Raw genomic sequence first — 17,278 nt, forward strand, 5'->3', positions numbered from 1 at the left:
CGAGTTCATACTGGCGTTGTTTCTTCCACCTAATGTAAAAAATGGTTCAAATGGCTCTGAGCACTATGGGACTTAACATCTATGATCATCAGTCCACTAGAACTTACAACTACTTAAACCTAACTAACCTATGGACATCACACAACACCTTGCCTCGTGATGACTGGGTGTTGTGTGATGTCCGTAGGTTAGTTACTTTTAAGTGGTTCTAAGTTCTAGGGGACTGATGACCATAGATGTTAAGTCCCATAGTGCTCAGAGCCATTTGAACCATTTGAACTATGGGACTTAACTGCTGAGGTCATCAGTCCCCTAGAACTTAAAACTACTTAAACATAACTAACCTAAGGACATCACACACATCCATGCCCGAGGCAGGATTCGAACCTGCGACCGAAACAGCCACGCGGTTAACTGAATGGTTAAATCGAATTCCTGCAACCTTTCCCATTGCGACCAATATTCTCCTTCCTGTTTCGTCTCTCACATCCGAAGGAATTCTGTACAGTTTTCCTTCCTCTGCGCCTCGAAACGAAGAGCCAAAAGCATAGTACAGAGGCATTATTCTACTTATAACTTCGAAGATACACAACACTTCCTATGCTTCACACGTAACGCTTGGGCTCACAGTGCCTGCTAATGTCACGTGACACGGTTTCAGGCAATCCTGAACTGCGGACGGCGGCAGACGCAGGGGAAAGGATGGCCATACTTTCCTTTATACAGTGCTGTAACTACTGCCAACAGCAACACCAAACAAAAGCAACCAGCGGTCCCTATGATACCACTCGTCTCCCCTTTGACAGTCTAAGTTCCCATTTGTTTACGGTTGCGGCTTACTGTCCGCATAAAATCAGTCCAGAAAAAAAAAAAAAATTCATGACTTAGCTGCTCGTAAAGCATGCTTGGATGGTCCCAGATTAAGGATTATTTAAAGAGTTAATTCTATCCATAAATAAGTACTGTAGATGTGAAATGCCGGCCGGTGTGGCCGTGCGGTTAAAGGCGCTTCAGTCTGGAACCGCGTGACCGCTACGGTCGCAGGTTCGAATCCTGCCTCGGGCATGGATGTGTGTGATGTCCTTAGGTTAGTTAGGTTTAATTAGTTCTAAGTTCTAGGCGACTGATGACCTCAGAAGTTAAGTCGCATAGTGCTCAGAGCCATTTAGATGTGAAATGTGTAGCTGTATTAAATTTTTTGTTCACTAGGTTGCGCTGCATACATTTCTACTGTACTTGCATTAGCAATAATAAAAGAGATTCATGTTATTACAAATATATGTATAGTTTTTATTGGTAGACAAGACGATGCAGTTCGATTGTCTGAATAAACTAGTGTACCGAGCATCGCACATGTCCGTCCACGTATTACGGATACAGACGCACTACTGCATTTAGTTGTTAAACATCATAGCCCTACAGTTTGTAACATATTTCGATATTACAAGAAAGTGTTATTTCCTGCCGGCCGCGGTGGCCGAGCGGTTCTATGCGCTTTAGTCAGGAACGGCGCGACTGCTACGGTCGCAGATTCGAATCCTGCCTCGGGCATAGATGTGTGTGATGTCCTTAGGTTAGTTAGGTTTAAGTAGTTCTAAGTTCTAGGGGACTGATGGCCTCAGATGTTAAGTCCCATAGCGCTTAGAGTCATTTGAACCATATGTTATTCGTAACTGAGTGTAACACTTTAGCACAACATTTCTCTTAAGCACTTCAATCTGTACATCGAGGAAGCAGTGATGGAAATAAAAGAAAGGTTCAGGAGTGGAATTAAAAAACAGGGTGAAAGGATATCAATGATACGATTCGCTGATGACATTGCTATCCTGAGTGAAAGTGAAGAAGAATTAAAAGATCTGCTGAACGGAATGAACAGTCTAATGAGTACACAGTATGGTTTGAGAGTAAATCGGAGAAAGACGAAGGTAATGAGAAGTAGTAGAAATGAGAACAGCGAGAAACTTAACATCAGGATTGATGGTCACGAAGTCAATGAAGTTAAGGAATTCTGCTACCTAGGCAGTAAAATAACCGATGACGGACGGAGCAAGGAGGACATCAAAAGCAGACTCGCTATGGCAAAAAAGGCATTTCTGGCCAAGAGAAGTCTACTAATATCAAATACCGGCCTTAATTTGAGGAAGAAATTTCTGAGGATGTACGTCTGGAGTACAGCATTGTATGGTAGTGAAACATGGACTGCTGGAAAACCGGAACAGAAGAGAATCGAAGCATTTGAGATGTGGTGCTACAGACGAATGTTGAAAATTAGGTGGACTGATAAGGTAAGGAATGAGGAGGTTCTACGCAGAATCGGAGAGGAAAGGAATATGTGGAAAATACTGATAAGGAGAAGGGACAGGGTGATAGGACATCTGCTAAGACATGAGGGAATGACTTCCATGGTACTAGAGGGAGCTGTAGAGGGCAAAAACTGTAGAGAAAGACAGAGATTGGAATACGTCAAGCAAGTAATTGAGGACGTAGGTTACAAGTGTTACTCTGAGATGAAGAGGTTAGCACTGGAAAGGAATTCGTGGCGGGCCGCATCAAACCAGTCAGTAGACCGATGACCAAAAAAAAAAAAAAAGTTCTAGGGGACTGATGACCTCAGCTTTTAAGTCCCATAGTGCTCAGAGACATTTGAACCATTTCGTTTCGACCTATTGTGCATGTTTCGTGACGAAACCGCCATAGAGTGAGCAGGGTGTACTTCTTTAAGGCGGCGGCCATATCTAGACAAAGATCTATGCGATACTAGGTGTGTTCAGCAAAAAAGGTACAAAACGTTTTTTTCTACAGTTAGTCTCGGCGTTTGAAGTCTAGATGACTTCAGTGTTGATCTTGATGCCTGTACTCTTCCTAAACACACCCTTTCGAAATGCCTTCAAAAAAGAAGACGAAGTCAATATTCCAGAATTCGAATCGAGAACAGATGCCAACATGAGTAACGTAGAAGTAAATATCCTCGGAGTAGTGAAGCAACTTAAATCACTTAATAAAAGCAAGTCTACTGGTCCATACTGTATACCAATTAGGTTCCTTTCGGAATATGCTGATTCATTAGCTCCATACTTAACAATCATATACAACCGTTCCCTCGACGAAAGATCCGTACCCAAAGACTGGAAAGTTGCACAGGTCACACCAATATTCAAGAAAGATAGTAGGAGTAATCGACTAAATTACAGGCCCATATCGTTAACGTCGATATGCAGCAGGATTTTAGAACACATATTGTTTTCGAACATTATGAATTACCCCGAAGGAAACGGTCTATTGACACGCAGTCAACATGGGTTTAGAAAACATCGTTCCTGTGAAACACAATTAGCTCTTTATTCAACTGAAGTGCTGAGTGCTATTGACAAGGGATTTCAGATCGATTCTGTATTCCTGGATTTCCGGAAGGCTTTTGACACTGTACCACACAAGCGGCTCGTAGTAAAATTGCGTGCTTATGGACTATCGTCTCAGTTATGTGACTGGACTTATGATTTCCTGTCAGTGAGGTCACAGTTCGTAGTAACTGACGGAAAGTCATCGAATAAAACAGAAGTGATTTCTGGTGTTCCCCAAGATAGTGTTATAGGTCCTTTGCTGTTCCTTATCTATATAAACGATTTGGGAGACAATCTGAGCAGCCGTCTTCGGTTGTTTGCAGATGACGCTGTCGTTTAACGACTAATAAAGTCATTAGAATTTCAAAACAAACTGCAAAACGATTTAGAAAAAATATCTGAATGGTGTGAAAAGTGGCAGTTGACCCTAAATAACGAAAAGTGTGAGGTCATCCACATGAGTGTTAAAAGGAACTTGTTAAACTTCGGTTACACGATAAATCAGTCCAATCTAAAAGCCGTAAATTCAACTAAATACCTAGTTATTACAATTACGAACAAGTTAAATTGGAAAGAATACAGAGAAAATGTTGTGGGGAAGGCTAACCAAAGGCTGCGTTTTATTGGCAGGACACTTAGAAAATGTAACAGACCTACTAAGGAGACTGCCTACACTACGCTTGTCCGTCCTCTTTTAGAATACTAATGCGCGGTGTGGGATCCTTACCAGGTAGGACTGACGGAGTACATCGAAAAAGTTCAAAGAAAGGCAGTACGTTTTGTATTATCGCGACATATGGGAGAGAGTGTCACAGAAACGATACGGGATTTGGGCTGGAAATCATTAAAAGAAAGGCGTTTTTCGTTGCGACAGAATCTTCTCACGAAATTCCAATCACCAAATTTCTCCTCCGAATGCGAAAATATTTTTTTGACACCAACCTTCATAGGTCGGAACGATCACCACGATAAAATAAGGGAAATCAGAGCTCGTACAGAAAGATATAGGTATTCATTCTTTCCGCGCGCTATACGAGATTGGAATAATAGAGAATTGTGAAGGTGGTTCGATGAACCCTCTGTCAGGCACTTAAATGTGATTTGCAGAGTATCTATGTAGATGTAGAAACGGTATTGACCCCCTCCAGGCCAAGGACCCAGTATGGAAATTGTAACGTAACGTCTACTCTGAGTAGCGAATAAACAAACCCTAAACAACAGAAAAGAGCACCACTGCTGTATACTGTCGTCCAGTAAAGTCTGAACAACGCCAGAATAAAGCAGGGTGGCAGTTGTAGCGTACCTAAACTGGATTACCTAAAAGACTGTAATTTTGTTAATTGTTTGTCTATCTTTTTCTCATGATTTGTCGGAAGACGAACCTAACAACATTATATTTCCTCAATAGTTTCAATTTTTTAAATGTTCATTTGTTAACAATTATTATAAGCTTCGTGGCAGATTAAAACTGTGTGCCGGGACGAGACTCGAACTCGGGACTTTTACCTTTCCCAGGGAAGTACTCTACCATCTGAGCTGCACAAGCACGACTCACGACCCCAACTCACAGCTCCAATTCCACCAGTACCTCGTCTCCTACCTTACCAAATTCACAGAAGCTCTCCTGCAGATCTTGCAGAATTAGCCCTCCTGGAAGAAAGGATATGCGTACACATGCCTTCGCCACAGCCTGGGAATACGTTTCCAGAACTAAATTAAAGCTGTGAGGACGGGTCGTGAGTCGCGCTTGGGTAGCTCAGATGGTTCGCCTGCATGGTAGCTCAGCGTGTTCAGTCAAAGGAATAGCTGCCCTCTGAAAAAAAAAAGAGTGAATGGATACACGATGAACTTTAACGGGTGTCATGGGACGTTCGGCCCGAACAAACGCGACAAATAATAACGAACAAAATGAGATAAAAAAAGATGGTGGAACACTTGCCCACGAAAGGCAAAGATCCCGAGTTCGAGTTTCGGTCCGGCACACAGTTTTAATCTACCAGGAAGTTTCATATCAGCGCACACTCCGCTGCAGAATGGAAATTTCTTTCCGCTTTTTTTTTTTTTTTTTTTTTTTGTATTGATCACTTATCTTGTTTCGGACGCCTCCGTGGTAGAATGTTTTATGGAGACGCTCCGTCTTTTGTGCGAAAGAAAAAAGTATAAACGTGTATAAAAAATGCAATACAGTGTTTATTAAAAGTTTGGAGTGGGTTTTCTTTAGAAGGAAGAAAAGCCTACGTCCATTACCATTCCTTCTGCAAAAATTTTGTATCACGACGACGATGCCTTATTGACGCGACACGATCAGAAGAAATTTATTTATCTAGTAAGAGGTACGCCGCAGAAGAAGATTCCGAAGCTGCTGCTTTCAAGAAGAAACGAGGTAAAGCGATAACTTTCGCGGACGTTACTTTACAAACATGAATCTGAATTGGTAGTGTTTCAGGCGAATAGCAGCTGTATGGTCTGCCGCGCTTCTCACATATCTTCAAAAACTTATTATTATTTATACAAATTTAAAAAATAACTAAGTTACGTCGCCTCCATTTCAGTATCTCGAACAGAATGATCTCCTCTGTGCTAACCAGCATGGATTTCGAAAACACAGATAATGTGAAACCAAACTCGCGCTTTTCTGACATAACATCCTGAAAGCCGTGGACCAAGGCAGCGAGGTAGGTAACGTACTTCTCGATTTCCAAAAAGTTTTTGACTCAGCACCGCACCTACACTTATTATGAAAAGTACGATAGTACAGGTTATCACGAGACATATGTGACTGATTGAGGATTTTTTTGATAGAGAGGATGCAGCGTATTATCTTGGACGGAGAGTTATCGACAGATGTAGAAGTATGTCTGGGTGTACCGCAGGGAAGTGTGTCGGGTCCTTTGCCGTTCATGTTTTATATTAATGATTTTGCGGAGAATCTTAATAGTAATCTAAGTTTTTCTGCAGGTGATACAGTTATCTACAATGAATTACAGTGTGAACGAAGCTGCACAAATATTGTAGGACCTTGATAAGATTTCAAAGTGGTGTAACGACTAGAACTTGTGTTAGCTGTTCATAAACGGAAAATTGTGCACTTCCTAAAACGAAAAAAAAACGTAGTATCCTATGAATATAGCATCAGTGAGTCACATTTGGAATCAGTAAACTCATATAAATGCCTGGGTGTGGTACTTAGTAGGACATAAAATGGAGCAATCACGTAGAGTCAGTCGTGGTTGAATCAAGTAGCAGAGTTCGGTTAAGAGGTAGAATACTAGGGAACTACAGTCAGTCTACAAAGGAGACTCCTTACAAGTCGCTCATGTGACTCATCCTAAAATATTGCTAAAATATAGGTCTAGCAGGGGATATTGAACACATACGGATAAGGGCAGCACGAATTGTCACAGGTTTGTTTGACCAGCGATAGAGTATTACTGAGATGCTGAAAGAATTGAAAGGCAGAGACTTTTGGAGACAGTAGGAAACTATACCGAGAAAGCTTACCAATAAAATTTCAACAGCCGGCTTTAAATGATGACTCAAGGAATATACGACAACTCTACGTATCGCTCCCATAGGGCTCGTAAGGACACGATTATATTAATTACAGCACGCACAGAGGTATTTATACACTCATTCTTCCTACACTCCATCTATGAATGGAACGGGAAAAAACCCTAATAACTGGTACACCAGAATACACCATCTGCCCTGCACTTCACAATGGTTTGTAGATGTACAATTTTTTCTTTTGAACTGCAGTGGATTATTAACAACAAAATTCGTGATGGAATAAATATACTGCGAAGTAATGGTTAGAATGCACAACTCCGTAACATGTCTACAACATGATCTTGTGAGAGCACCACACAATGCTCTTACAGCACGTTTTTGAGCTATGAAGATTTTCTTTCTACAAGACGATTTACCTCAGAACATAATTCCACACAACATTACTGAATGAAAATGTTCAAAATATGTCAACTTACTGATTTGTCTCTTCCCAGGTTTGCAAAGATTCTAAGTGCAAATATTGCTGAACTACCAATACGTTGTTTTAGGAGTTCCAAAAGGTGCTCTTTCTAGTTTAAATTCTCATCAATATGAACAACTAAAATTTTTAAATTTTCCACTCTAGTTGTTATTTCTACACCATGTGTTACACTCAACACTAGCGTATTGAAAGTGAGATCATTCACAGAAAACCATTCCGTGATACTATTAAGAACATTGTTTACCATTTCTTGCAGTATGTATGCATAGATTGATTACAATACTAGTATTATTCGAAAAAGGAACTAATTCTGCCTGTTGTATTTTAGACGGAAGATCGTTCACATATAAAAGGATATGAGCAGTCTTGGGAACCCCGTACTTGATATCTCCCAAGTAAGAAGAATTTCTCCTCATTACATTCGTTGAATTATTATGTGCAATTTCTGTATTCTTTTGGACAGATATGACATTATCCGTTGGTTGGTTATACCATAAATCGCGTAAAATGTACAATTTCTGCATTCTTTTGGACAGATACGACGCTATCCATTGGTTGGTTATACCATAAATCTCATAAAACCTCAGTTTATCCAGGAGAATAGTCTGATTCACGCTGTCGAATGCCTTACATAGGTTATAGAAAATACCAACAGGTCATTTAATACTTGTCAAATTTGATGACTGAACATGTAAATGGCATTTAAAACAGAACAACTCTTCTGAAATCCAAACTGTGATTAAATGAGGACATTACTGTTGCACAGATAGAAAACTATTTTAGTGCACATTACCTTCTATAAAAGTTTGGAAAGTGACGTCAGCAGTGAAACAGGTAGGCATCTATTGACCTCTCTTATAGAGTGGCTTAACAACAGTATATTTCAATTTCTCTGGAAAAATGTCTTGAGTTAGTGATGCATTACATATTTAAGATAAGACAGGGTTTATTGTATGGGAATAAATCTTATAGCACTCTGTTGGAAACACCATCAACTCCAGATGAGCTTTTATTTTTGAGAGAAGATATAATTTTCCTGATTTCAGAGGGAAAACTTGGTGATACATTCAAATGATTGTATTTTATGAGAGCTACGTTCTCAAGATAGTGCTGTGATTTTACTCTTTAACTATTTGTTCCTTTATTTTCTATTATATTTAGGAAATTATCATTAAACACATTTGCTACTTATGACTCGTCATTTATAGCCTTTCATTCAATTGAGTACTAATGTCATTCTGTTCTTTGGTCCGCTGTCCTAATTCTCAGTTAGTTAGTTAGTTAGTTACGTGTTCCATTGATCAATACCATGGAAAAATCGTTATGATGTGGAACGTGTCAAATGCACAAGAAATGTCATCAAATGGTTCAAATTGCTCTGAGCGCTATGGGACTTAACATATGAGGTCATCAGTCCCCTAGAACTAAGAACTACTTAAACCTAACTAACCTAAGGACATCACACACGGCCATGCCCGAGGCAGGATTCGAACCTGCGACCGTAGCGGTCGCGCGGTTCCAGACTGAAGCGCCTAGAACCGCTCGGCCACAGTGGCCGGCCTGATGTCATCAGCTAACAGAAATATTTTAGAATCACTTGTAATACTAGCCGCAGCACAAACCACCTAGGGAAACCCCCCCCCCCCCCTTTCGGCCACTAACTGTGCCCCTTTGGGATTGCACGTCGTAGCTGTTCTCAGTATTGCGCAGAATGACCTTCTCCTGTATGTCCTTAAAGTAAGAGCTGAACCAATTGTGAGTTACGCCTCTTACTCCACAATGGTCCAACTTCTGCAGTAATATTTTGTGATCAACACAATCGAACACTTTAGTTCAATCGAAGAATACAGTTCGTAACCTTCTATTTAATCCGTCCACAGCCTAACATAGAAAAGAGAATAAGCATTTTCAGTTGTTAAACCACTTCTAAAACCAAGCTGTACAATTGCCAGCAAATTATGTGAATTGAAATTATCAGTTACTCTTGAATATAAAGGCTTTTCAATAACTTTAAGAAACACGGAAGGCAGAGAAATAGCTCTAAAATTGTATACATGATCCTTTTCTTCTTTTTTCTAAAGGGACTTCATTACTGAGTACTTTAATTGGTAAGGAAACTGACCATTCCGAAAGTGAGAGATATGGCCAAGTACTGGGCTGACATATGTAGAACAGTACTTCAGTATTCTGCTAGATATCCCATCATACCCATGAGAGTAATCAGTCTCCCCTTTGTCAGTGCCATGGAGGAATATTTCAGATAACAAGCTCAGAAAGTTACGTGATCGTTCCGATTTAAGTTATTCGAAATTGTAATACCTAAGTATATAGTTGATGTTCAACATCAACAAAAGCAAAATGAGGATATGGAATGTAGTCGAATTAAATCAGGTGATGCTGAGGGAATTAGATTAAGGAATGAGACACTTAAAGTAGTAGACGAGTTTTGCTATTTGGGGATCGAGTATAGATTTAAGTGTCAGGAAGGCGTTTCTGAAAGTATTTATATGACGTGTCGCCATGTATGGAAGTGAAACATGGACGATAAATAGTTTAGACAAGAAGAGATCAGAAGCTTTCGAAATATGGTACTACAGAAGAATGCTGAAAAATAGATGGGTAGATCACATAACTAATGAGGAGGTATTGAGTAGAATTGGGGAGAAGAGAAATTTGTGGCACAACTTGACTAGGAGAACTGATCGGTTGGTAGGACATGTTCTGAGGCATCAAGGGATCACCAATTTAGTATTTGAGGGCAGCGTGGAGGGTAAAAATCGTAGAGGGAGACCAAGAGATGAATACACTAAGCAGATTCAGAAGGATCTAGGTAGGTACTGGGAGATGATGAAGCTTGCACAGGATAGAGTAGCATGGAGAGCTGCATCAAACCAGTCTCTGGACTGAAGACCACAACAACAACAAGTATTTAGTTAAATTTACAGTCATTAAATTTGTGTGATTTATAGTATAACCAAAATTTAGATTATTCCTTTTAGTACTCGTGTGGATAAATTCACATTTTTCATTATTTAGAGGCGTCAGTTTCTTCTGCAATAAAACAACAAATTAGTGTTTCACTCCAGACCAGATTCTGTCTTACGTCGACAGTTCTTCGGGTTCTGTCTCAGAGAAACTTCTTCCGGTTTTATGTTACATCACCGGTAATGACTGATTTCTGTAATCTCCGGAGGTGGGCTGACGGAGTAATGCAAAAGATAGTTCTATCATAACGTCAAAGTTTCCCGAAATACATCACAAAGTGGTTTCTCTCAACGTAACGCCTAGAGCATTCATTAGAATAAAGCATATGAACACCCAAGTTGAAACAGGACACATAAAAATCTTGCCACGGAGAAAAATCTTCATAGGGTTGCATCGTGACCATCCTGAGCTATAGTTAGTATTTATGAATGCAGAAAGATCTTCTAGCTCAAAATACTACGTCTTAAAAGGTGGCTATTATTATAACATAGAGGTATTTATTTATTATAATTTTAGATTTACCAGCGATGCTTAATAATGTGCACCAGTACTTAACAACGTACAATGAATACCTGGGGGTCTCATTCAACACGCTGGAGAGGCTATACAGGCAGTGACTGAGGGAACAGGACACAAGCAACCGCAGACTGTGGTGCACGTTGGAACAAATGACGCCTGTCATCTGGACTCCGAGGTCATACTTGGATCATTCCAGCGACTGGCAGAGAAGGTTGAGCTGACCAGCCTTGGCAACGGAGTTTAAACAAATTCACAGTTTGCAGCACTGTACCCAGAACTAATCGTGGCCCCCTGATTGAGATCCGAGTAGGAAGATTGAAGGAGAGACTTCGAAACTACGCTGCAACATCCCAAATTCGCGTGATAGGCTTGAGAAATGTGGGGTCCCCTAAATGGATCAGGTTTGCATTACACATCAGAGGCTGGTACTCAGGTAGCTAACAGTATGTGGGGTGCACATAGAGGTTTTTAAATTAGGCGACTCTCCACCCAGTCCAGATAACGATAGCTCTAGGAAACCCAGAAGTATCAGTGTAGGGTCGAAAGAAATGCCTTCCACAGGTGAGAGTATTAAAATCCGAATGGTTAATTGCCAAATCATTGGCAACGAAGTGCTAGAGTTCAAAGCGCTCCTGAAAAGCAGTGAAGCTCATATAATACTGGGTACAGAAAGTTTGTTGAATCCCGAAAGTGATAGCAGTAAGATGTTTGATAAAATTTAACCTGTACATCGAAAGGGTGTGGAAATGGGAAATACTTCTGTCGCCCACCAGACTCATCTCCTGATGTAACCGACAACCTTAGAGAAAACCTCAGTTCGCTTATACGTAAGAGCCCCAATCGTACTGTGATAATCGATGAAGATGTTAATCATTGAACAGTCAATTGGGAAAACTGCAATATTGTTGGTGGCGTGCATGTTAAGAAATCCTGCAAATCGCTACTAAATTCCTTTCCTGAAAACTACCTAGAACGGATTGTTTGGAACCCCACTCATTATGGAAACCTGTTGGATCTGCAACAGATAGACCTGATCTCTTTGACGATGTCGAATTCCGAAATGGTATCAATGACCATGATGAAGTTGTTTCAACAATGATTACCAAAGCACGAAGGGCAATTAAAACATATATGTTCAGCAAACTAGATAAAAAAATGGTAGTGTCCTATGGCAGGAGCTTGTAGAGGAATTATTGGTTGAGTTTAAAAGATGGTTCAAATGGCTGTAAGCACTATCGGACTTAACATCTGAGGTCATCAGTCCCCTAGACTTAGAACTACTTAAATCTAACTAACCTAAGGACATCACAAACATTCGTGCCCGAGGCAGGATTCGAACCTGCGACCGTAGCAGCCGCGTGGTTCCGGACTGAAACACCTAGAACCGCTCGACCATAGCGGCCGGCTGAGTTTAAAATAGTAGTTGACCATGCACTGGATAGGTATCTATGCATTAGAAAAGTTTATAATGGGAGGAACCCTCCATGGTATACAGTCATTGTACATAATCTTCTAAATAAACAGAGACTACTGCATAATATGTGTAAAAGAAAGCATAGGACTATATACAGAGAGATGTCAAATAAAACGGATTTAGCTGTCAAGAGGGCAATAGGTGAAGCCTTCAATAACTACAGTAGCAGAATATTGTCAAATGATGTTTCACAAAACCCAAAGAAATTCTGGTCATACGTAAAGGCCGTTAGTAGTCCCAGAGTTAGGAGTTCAGTCCCTAGCGAATGAGACAGGAACTGAAATCGAGGCTAGCAAAGCAAAAGCTGAAATGCTTTGTTTTCAAATGTTCCTCTACAAAAGAAAATCCAGGAGAAGTACACCAATTTAATCCTCAGACCACTGAAAAGATAAGTGAAATAAGTATTAGTGTCGGTGGTGTTGAGAAACAGCTGAAATTATTAAAATCGAGCAATGCTCCAGGACCCGGTGGAATTCCTAACAGATTTTGTACTGAATTTGCGGGTGAGCTAGCCCCTCTTCTAACTATAATCTATCGTAGATCCCTTAAACAAAAAACCATGACCAGTTATTGGAAAAAGGCAGAGGTCACACCTGTCTACAAGAATGGTAGTACAAGTGATCCACAAACTACCATCCAATATCCTTGACGTAGATTTGTTGTAGAATCATAGACCATACTATGAGCTCAAACAAATGAGGTATGTTGAACAGAATGGCCTTTTCCATGTCAGCAAGCAAGGATTCCGAAAACATCGATCATGTGAAACCCAGCTCTCCCTTTTCTCACATGACATATTGAAAGCTTTGGATCAAGGCAACCAGGTAGATGCAGTGTTTCACAATTCCCGAAAAGCATTTGACTCAGTACCACACCTACACTTATTGTCAAAACTACGATCATATGTCGTATCAAATGAAATTTGTGACTGAATTGAGGACTTTTTGGTAGGGAGGACACAGCATGTTATCTTGTATGGAGAGTCATCTTCAGATGTAGAAGTAACTTCTGGTATGCCTCAGGGAAGTGTGTTTGGACCCTTGCTGTTCATGTTGTATATTAATGACCTTGCACACAATATTAATAGTCAAATCTTGCTTTTTGCAGATGATGCAGTTATCTATGATGAAGTACTATCTGAGAGAAGCCACATAAATATTTTCAGTCAGATCTTGATAAGATATCAACGTGTTGCAGAGATTGGCAACTTGTTCTAAACGTTCAGAAACGTAAAATTTTGCACTTCACAAAACGAAAAAACGTAGTATCCTATGGCTATAATATTAATGAGTCAGTGTTTGGAATCGGACCTCATACAAATATCCGTGTGTAACAATTTGTAGAGATATGAAACGGAATAATCACATAGGGTCAACTGTGGGCAAAGAAAGTGGTACACTTCATGTTATTGGCAGAATGAAGTGCAACCAATCTGCAAGGGAAACAGCGACCCATTCTGTGATACTGCTCCAGTGTGTGGGGCGCGTACCAAATAGAACTAACAGGGATATTGAACGTATATCGAGAAGGACAGCACGAATGATTATAGGTTTGTTTGACCCTTGGGAAAGTGCTACAGTGATGCTGAAGAAACTAAACTGGCAGACTCTTGAAGATAGATGTAAACTATCACGAGGAAGTCTGTTAACAAAGTTTCAAGAACCAGCTTTAAATGATGAATGTAGTAATATACTACAACCTCCTACGTATCGATCATATAGTGTTTTGCAGAGTATGGACACAGAATAGAGAGAAAACCGAATGGAAACTCAGCTGACATTCGTATGCCTAAATTGCGTGCGCATACGCGAGCATGCCATTTTGAAACCGAGTAAACTTCTGTGTTTGGAGCCAAAGACGAACTGGGAAGTTCTGTTTATTTTATTAACTGTGCATTTTAGTTGCTGAGCCTACAAGTAAACAATTGCGTTGTTTACTGCAAAAATTAGAAGCATGTAATGAACAGTAGTAAGAGAAAAGACCACACAGAAAAGTAACGAGCGATTTCCACGAAGCGACTAATGCAGTATATCAGAAAAATGAGTTTTCCAAATTTCTTGCTGTAAACAGAATAAGCTCTTAAACTGCAAAAGATACTGTATGTAAATGAAGCTACATCAGCTCCCATGATTAGTCCTTCGGTAGAGTCTCTTTTTCGTTTAAATAAATTAAAAACCACTTGTTTCAGATTTGCGCGTCCCATTCGATCCTGAGGACATATAAAAATGATTTCTTTCGTGTATTATAGTTTCATATCACAGCTTGATGATGAAATGTCTATTTTTCTTTACGGGTAATGAGATACTTAGTTTCCAAGTGCTCTGTAGCATAAAATTAGAAGGGTTTTTCAGTGAAAATGTGGTCGCTAGCCACTATATATTTGGTTCACTTTAGGTGCACATTGCTGTATACGAAAAGTAGCTAACATATCGTAACTGTTTGTAAAGTAGGAAGGAAGGTCATTCCGACTGAGTGTGGAGAAAACAGAAGTTGAAATGTTTTATTTGAGCGCGTTGCCCGAGGGCGCCACGCACAAGCAGTCTGCAGCTGACAAGCTTTCGTCCAAGTTTGTGGTATATGCTGCGCTTGGCCAGAAATTAAAGGAACAGAGGAGCTCCAGGTGGCCAGACGTTTAAAAGTAATAGCAATTTAGTTCACAGTTCCCGAAATGAAAAATTAGGAGTAAAATAAATTTCCTGCAAGGACAGAGCCGGTATTTGCAATCTGAAGGGAGTGGCAGTTTATTGCCTGTACATGTAATCAGCAATGAGTTTACAAATTCCTTTAATAACTGTATCTTGATTAACCTTTTATGCAATTCAAGAGCGTGGATGGCTCGTTTACATCCACACTCCTCAAAAATTTTTTAAAACACGTCAACCTATAGGGTTTCCAATTTTTGATCCAAAGTTGCAAAGTATGATAGCATCTTAACGACAAATGTCGTAGGGTAAGAAGTAATCTTCTAACAAACAATCGAGAAACACGGGCGTTTATAGAAATTTTGGTAGTAAAATAAGAACAATTAATTGATGTAGCTAAAGAGATATTCGTTACTTCTACCTTCTCCCAGCGAAATCTGTTAATTGAGAAAACAGAAATCAGCTAACTAAGGTGGTGCCATCAGACGGCGCGCCGTACAATCACCGCACTGTTGCTCAACGTCACCGATAGATGTCACTTCGGCACGTTGTGTGAAGGATCCTGCCTCATCTAGGAGACGTTAAGTTGCATCCCAGACCCTTCATTCTTTGTGATGGCAGTATTTTTGGGTGTTAATTGAACCAGCGGTATTTGTTTATAGTTTTTGTCAGAGTAAATTTCTGGTGTAGTAAACGTTGGAATGGGTTGTTGTGCTGCGTTGAATTGTGTCAGTATCGCGGAAAAAATTACGAGGTTACTCAAAATTCCGTATTACATGAATGGCAAATGGAAATCAACTGTAGTAGATTAGTACTCATACATTTCAAGTCGGCTGACGAGTGTAATTAATCTGGTAAAACAATTACAGCTACGATATCATAGTTTTCTGTAGTTTTTTTCTTTATTGTGATTTCATTCCCCTGACCCATATGGGAAGGGGAGGGCTGTCAGCGGCACAATCCGCCGCTCTTCAGCCGAGTGACATGACAACTAAAACAAGAAAAATGCTACGTATATAAGGCAATAAAAAAGGTGAACATAAAAGAGAGTAAGGGGAGATAGTGGAGGTAAAAATACACTGACAGGGAGACCTTCATGGGGGGACAATTAAAAAAGACACCATAAAGTTAAAAAAACACAATTGGCGATTCTTAAACACAACTGAATTCACATATACAGGTTAAAAGTCGGCCACACTATTAAAAACACTCCAGAACAACACACTTAAAACCCACTTGGAGCACACACGGTGAAGTAGAAAACTGCCAGGTGAAACCTGCCGAAGGAGAGGTGAGAGAGGATCGAAAAGGACGGGAGAGCAAGGGGCAGCAGGGGAGGCGGTGGGTTTTCTGTAGAGTGTAGGTTTTTGTTTAAACTTCACTTTGAGGTTTCACAATCCGAGCTGAATAAAGCTGATGGAAAGAAGCTATTAAAATGTAATGCAATTCCTACGACATTCGACGCTACAAATCTGTTCACTTCGAATAAAAAATGACAAAAATCCAAAACCGAAGCAGACAGTAATGAAGGTGAGCTATTCGCACTTCGAATCAGAAATGACAGAGCCAGGACCAAAGCCGACAGTAATGACGGTGAGCTATTTATTTATATTTTAGAGTTTCTGTGCATCTATGTTGATGATAGACAATATGATGCTCATTCAAATGCATGGTGTATGTCAACTAATAACCACTGGCATGTTTGACTAGTCGCACCAGCAGCATAACCCAAGGTGCCAAATTAACGACTAGCGAAATCGAGCTCTGGTTGTAATTTTGGACGCTCAGTAATGTTTATACATTGTTCTTATTTAAAAGTTGTCCAATTTGGGATCTCTTGATTATCACTAATGTCTGTACAACCATCCTGTCAACAACATGGATATTAGAGCTTGTTTGTGAGTAATCTTAGCAGTGAAAATAATATTTGTTACGTGTATTGAATAGAGTTTCAGGCACATTCATTTCAACAACTATCGCCTTTACTGCAATGTGAATGTTCAAGGGGTCAGTGCAGTTTTGTTTGTGCAACTGTACACGGTTTTTGAAATAAAAACTACATAACTAAAGCGTGATTGAGAAAAACGTTGATGGCTGTTAATACATTAGAATATTTTAAAGTTTCATTTAACATAACTTAGTAATACGATACCTAATACAGACACAAGGATAACATACTTCCATCCGATCGAGTTGGCGCAGTGGTTAGCACTCTGGACTCGCATTTGAGAGGAGAACGGTTCAAACTCGCCTCCGGCTATGCTAATTTAGGTTTTCCGTGATATCTCTAAATCGCTTCAGGCAAATGCTGCGATGGTTCCTTTGC

Source organism: Schistocerca nitens, chromosome 10, assembly GCF_023898315.1.
Source record: "Schistocerca nitens isolate TAMUIC-IGC-003100 chromosome 10, iqSchNite1.1, whole genome shotgun sequence".
Taxonomy (NCBI): domain Eukaryota; kingdom Metazoa; phylum Arthropoda; class Insecta; order Orthoptera; family Acrididae; genus Schistocerca; species Schistocerca nitens.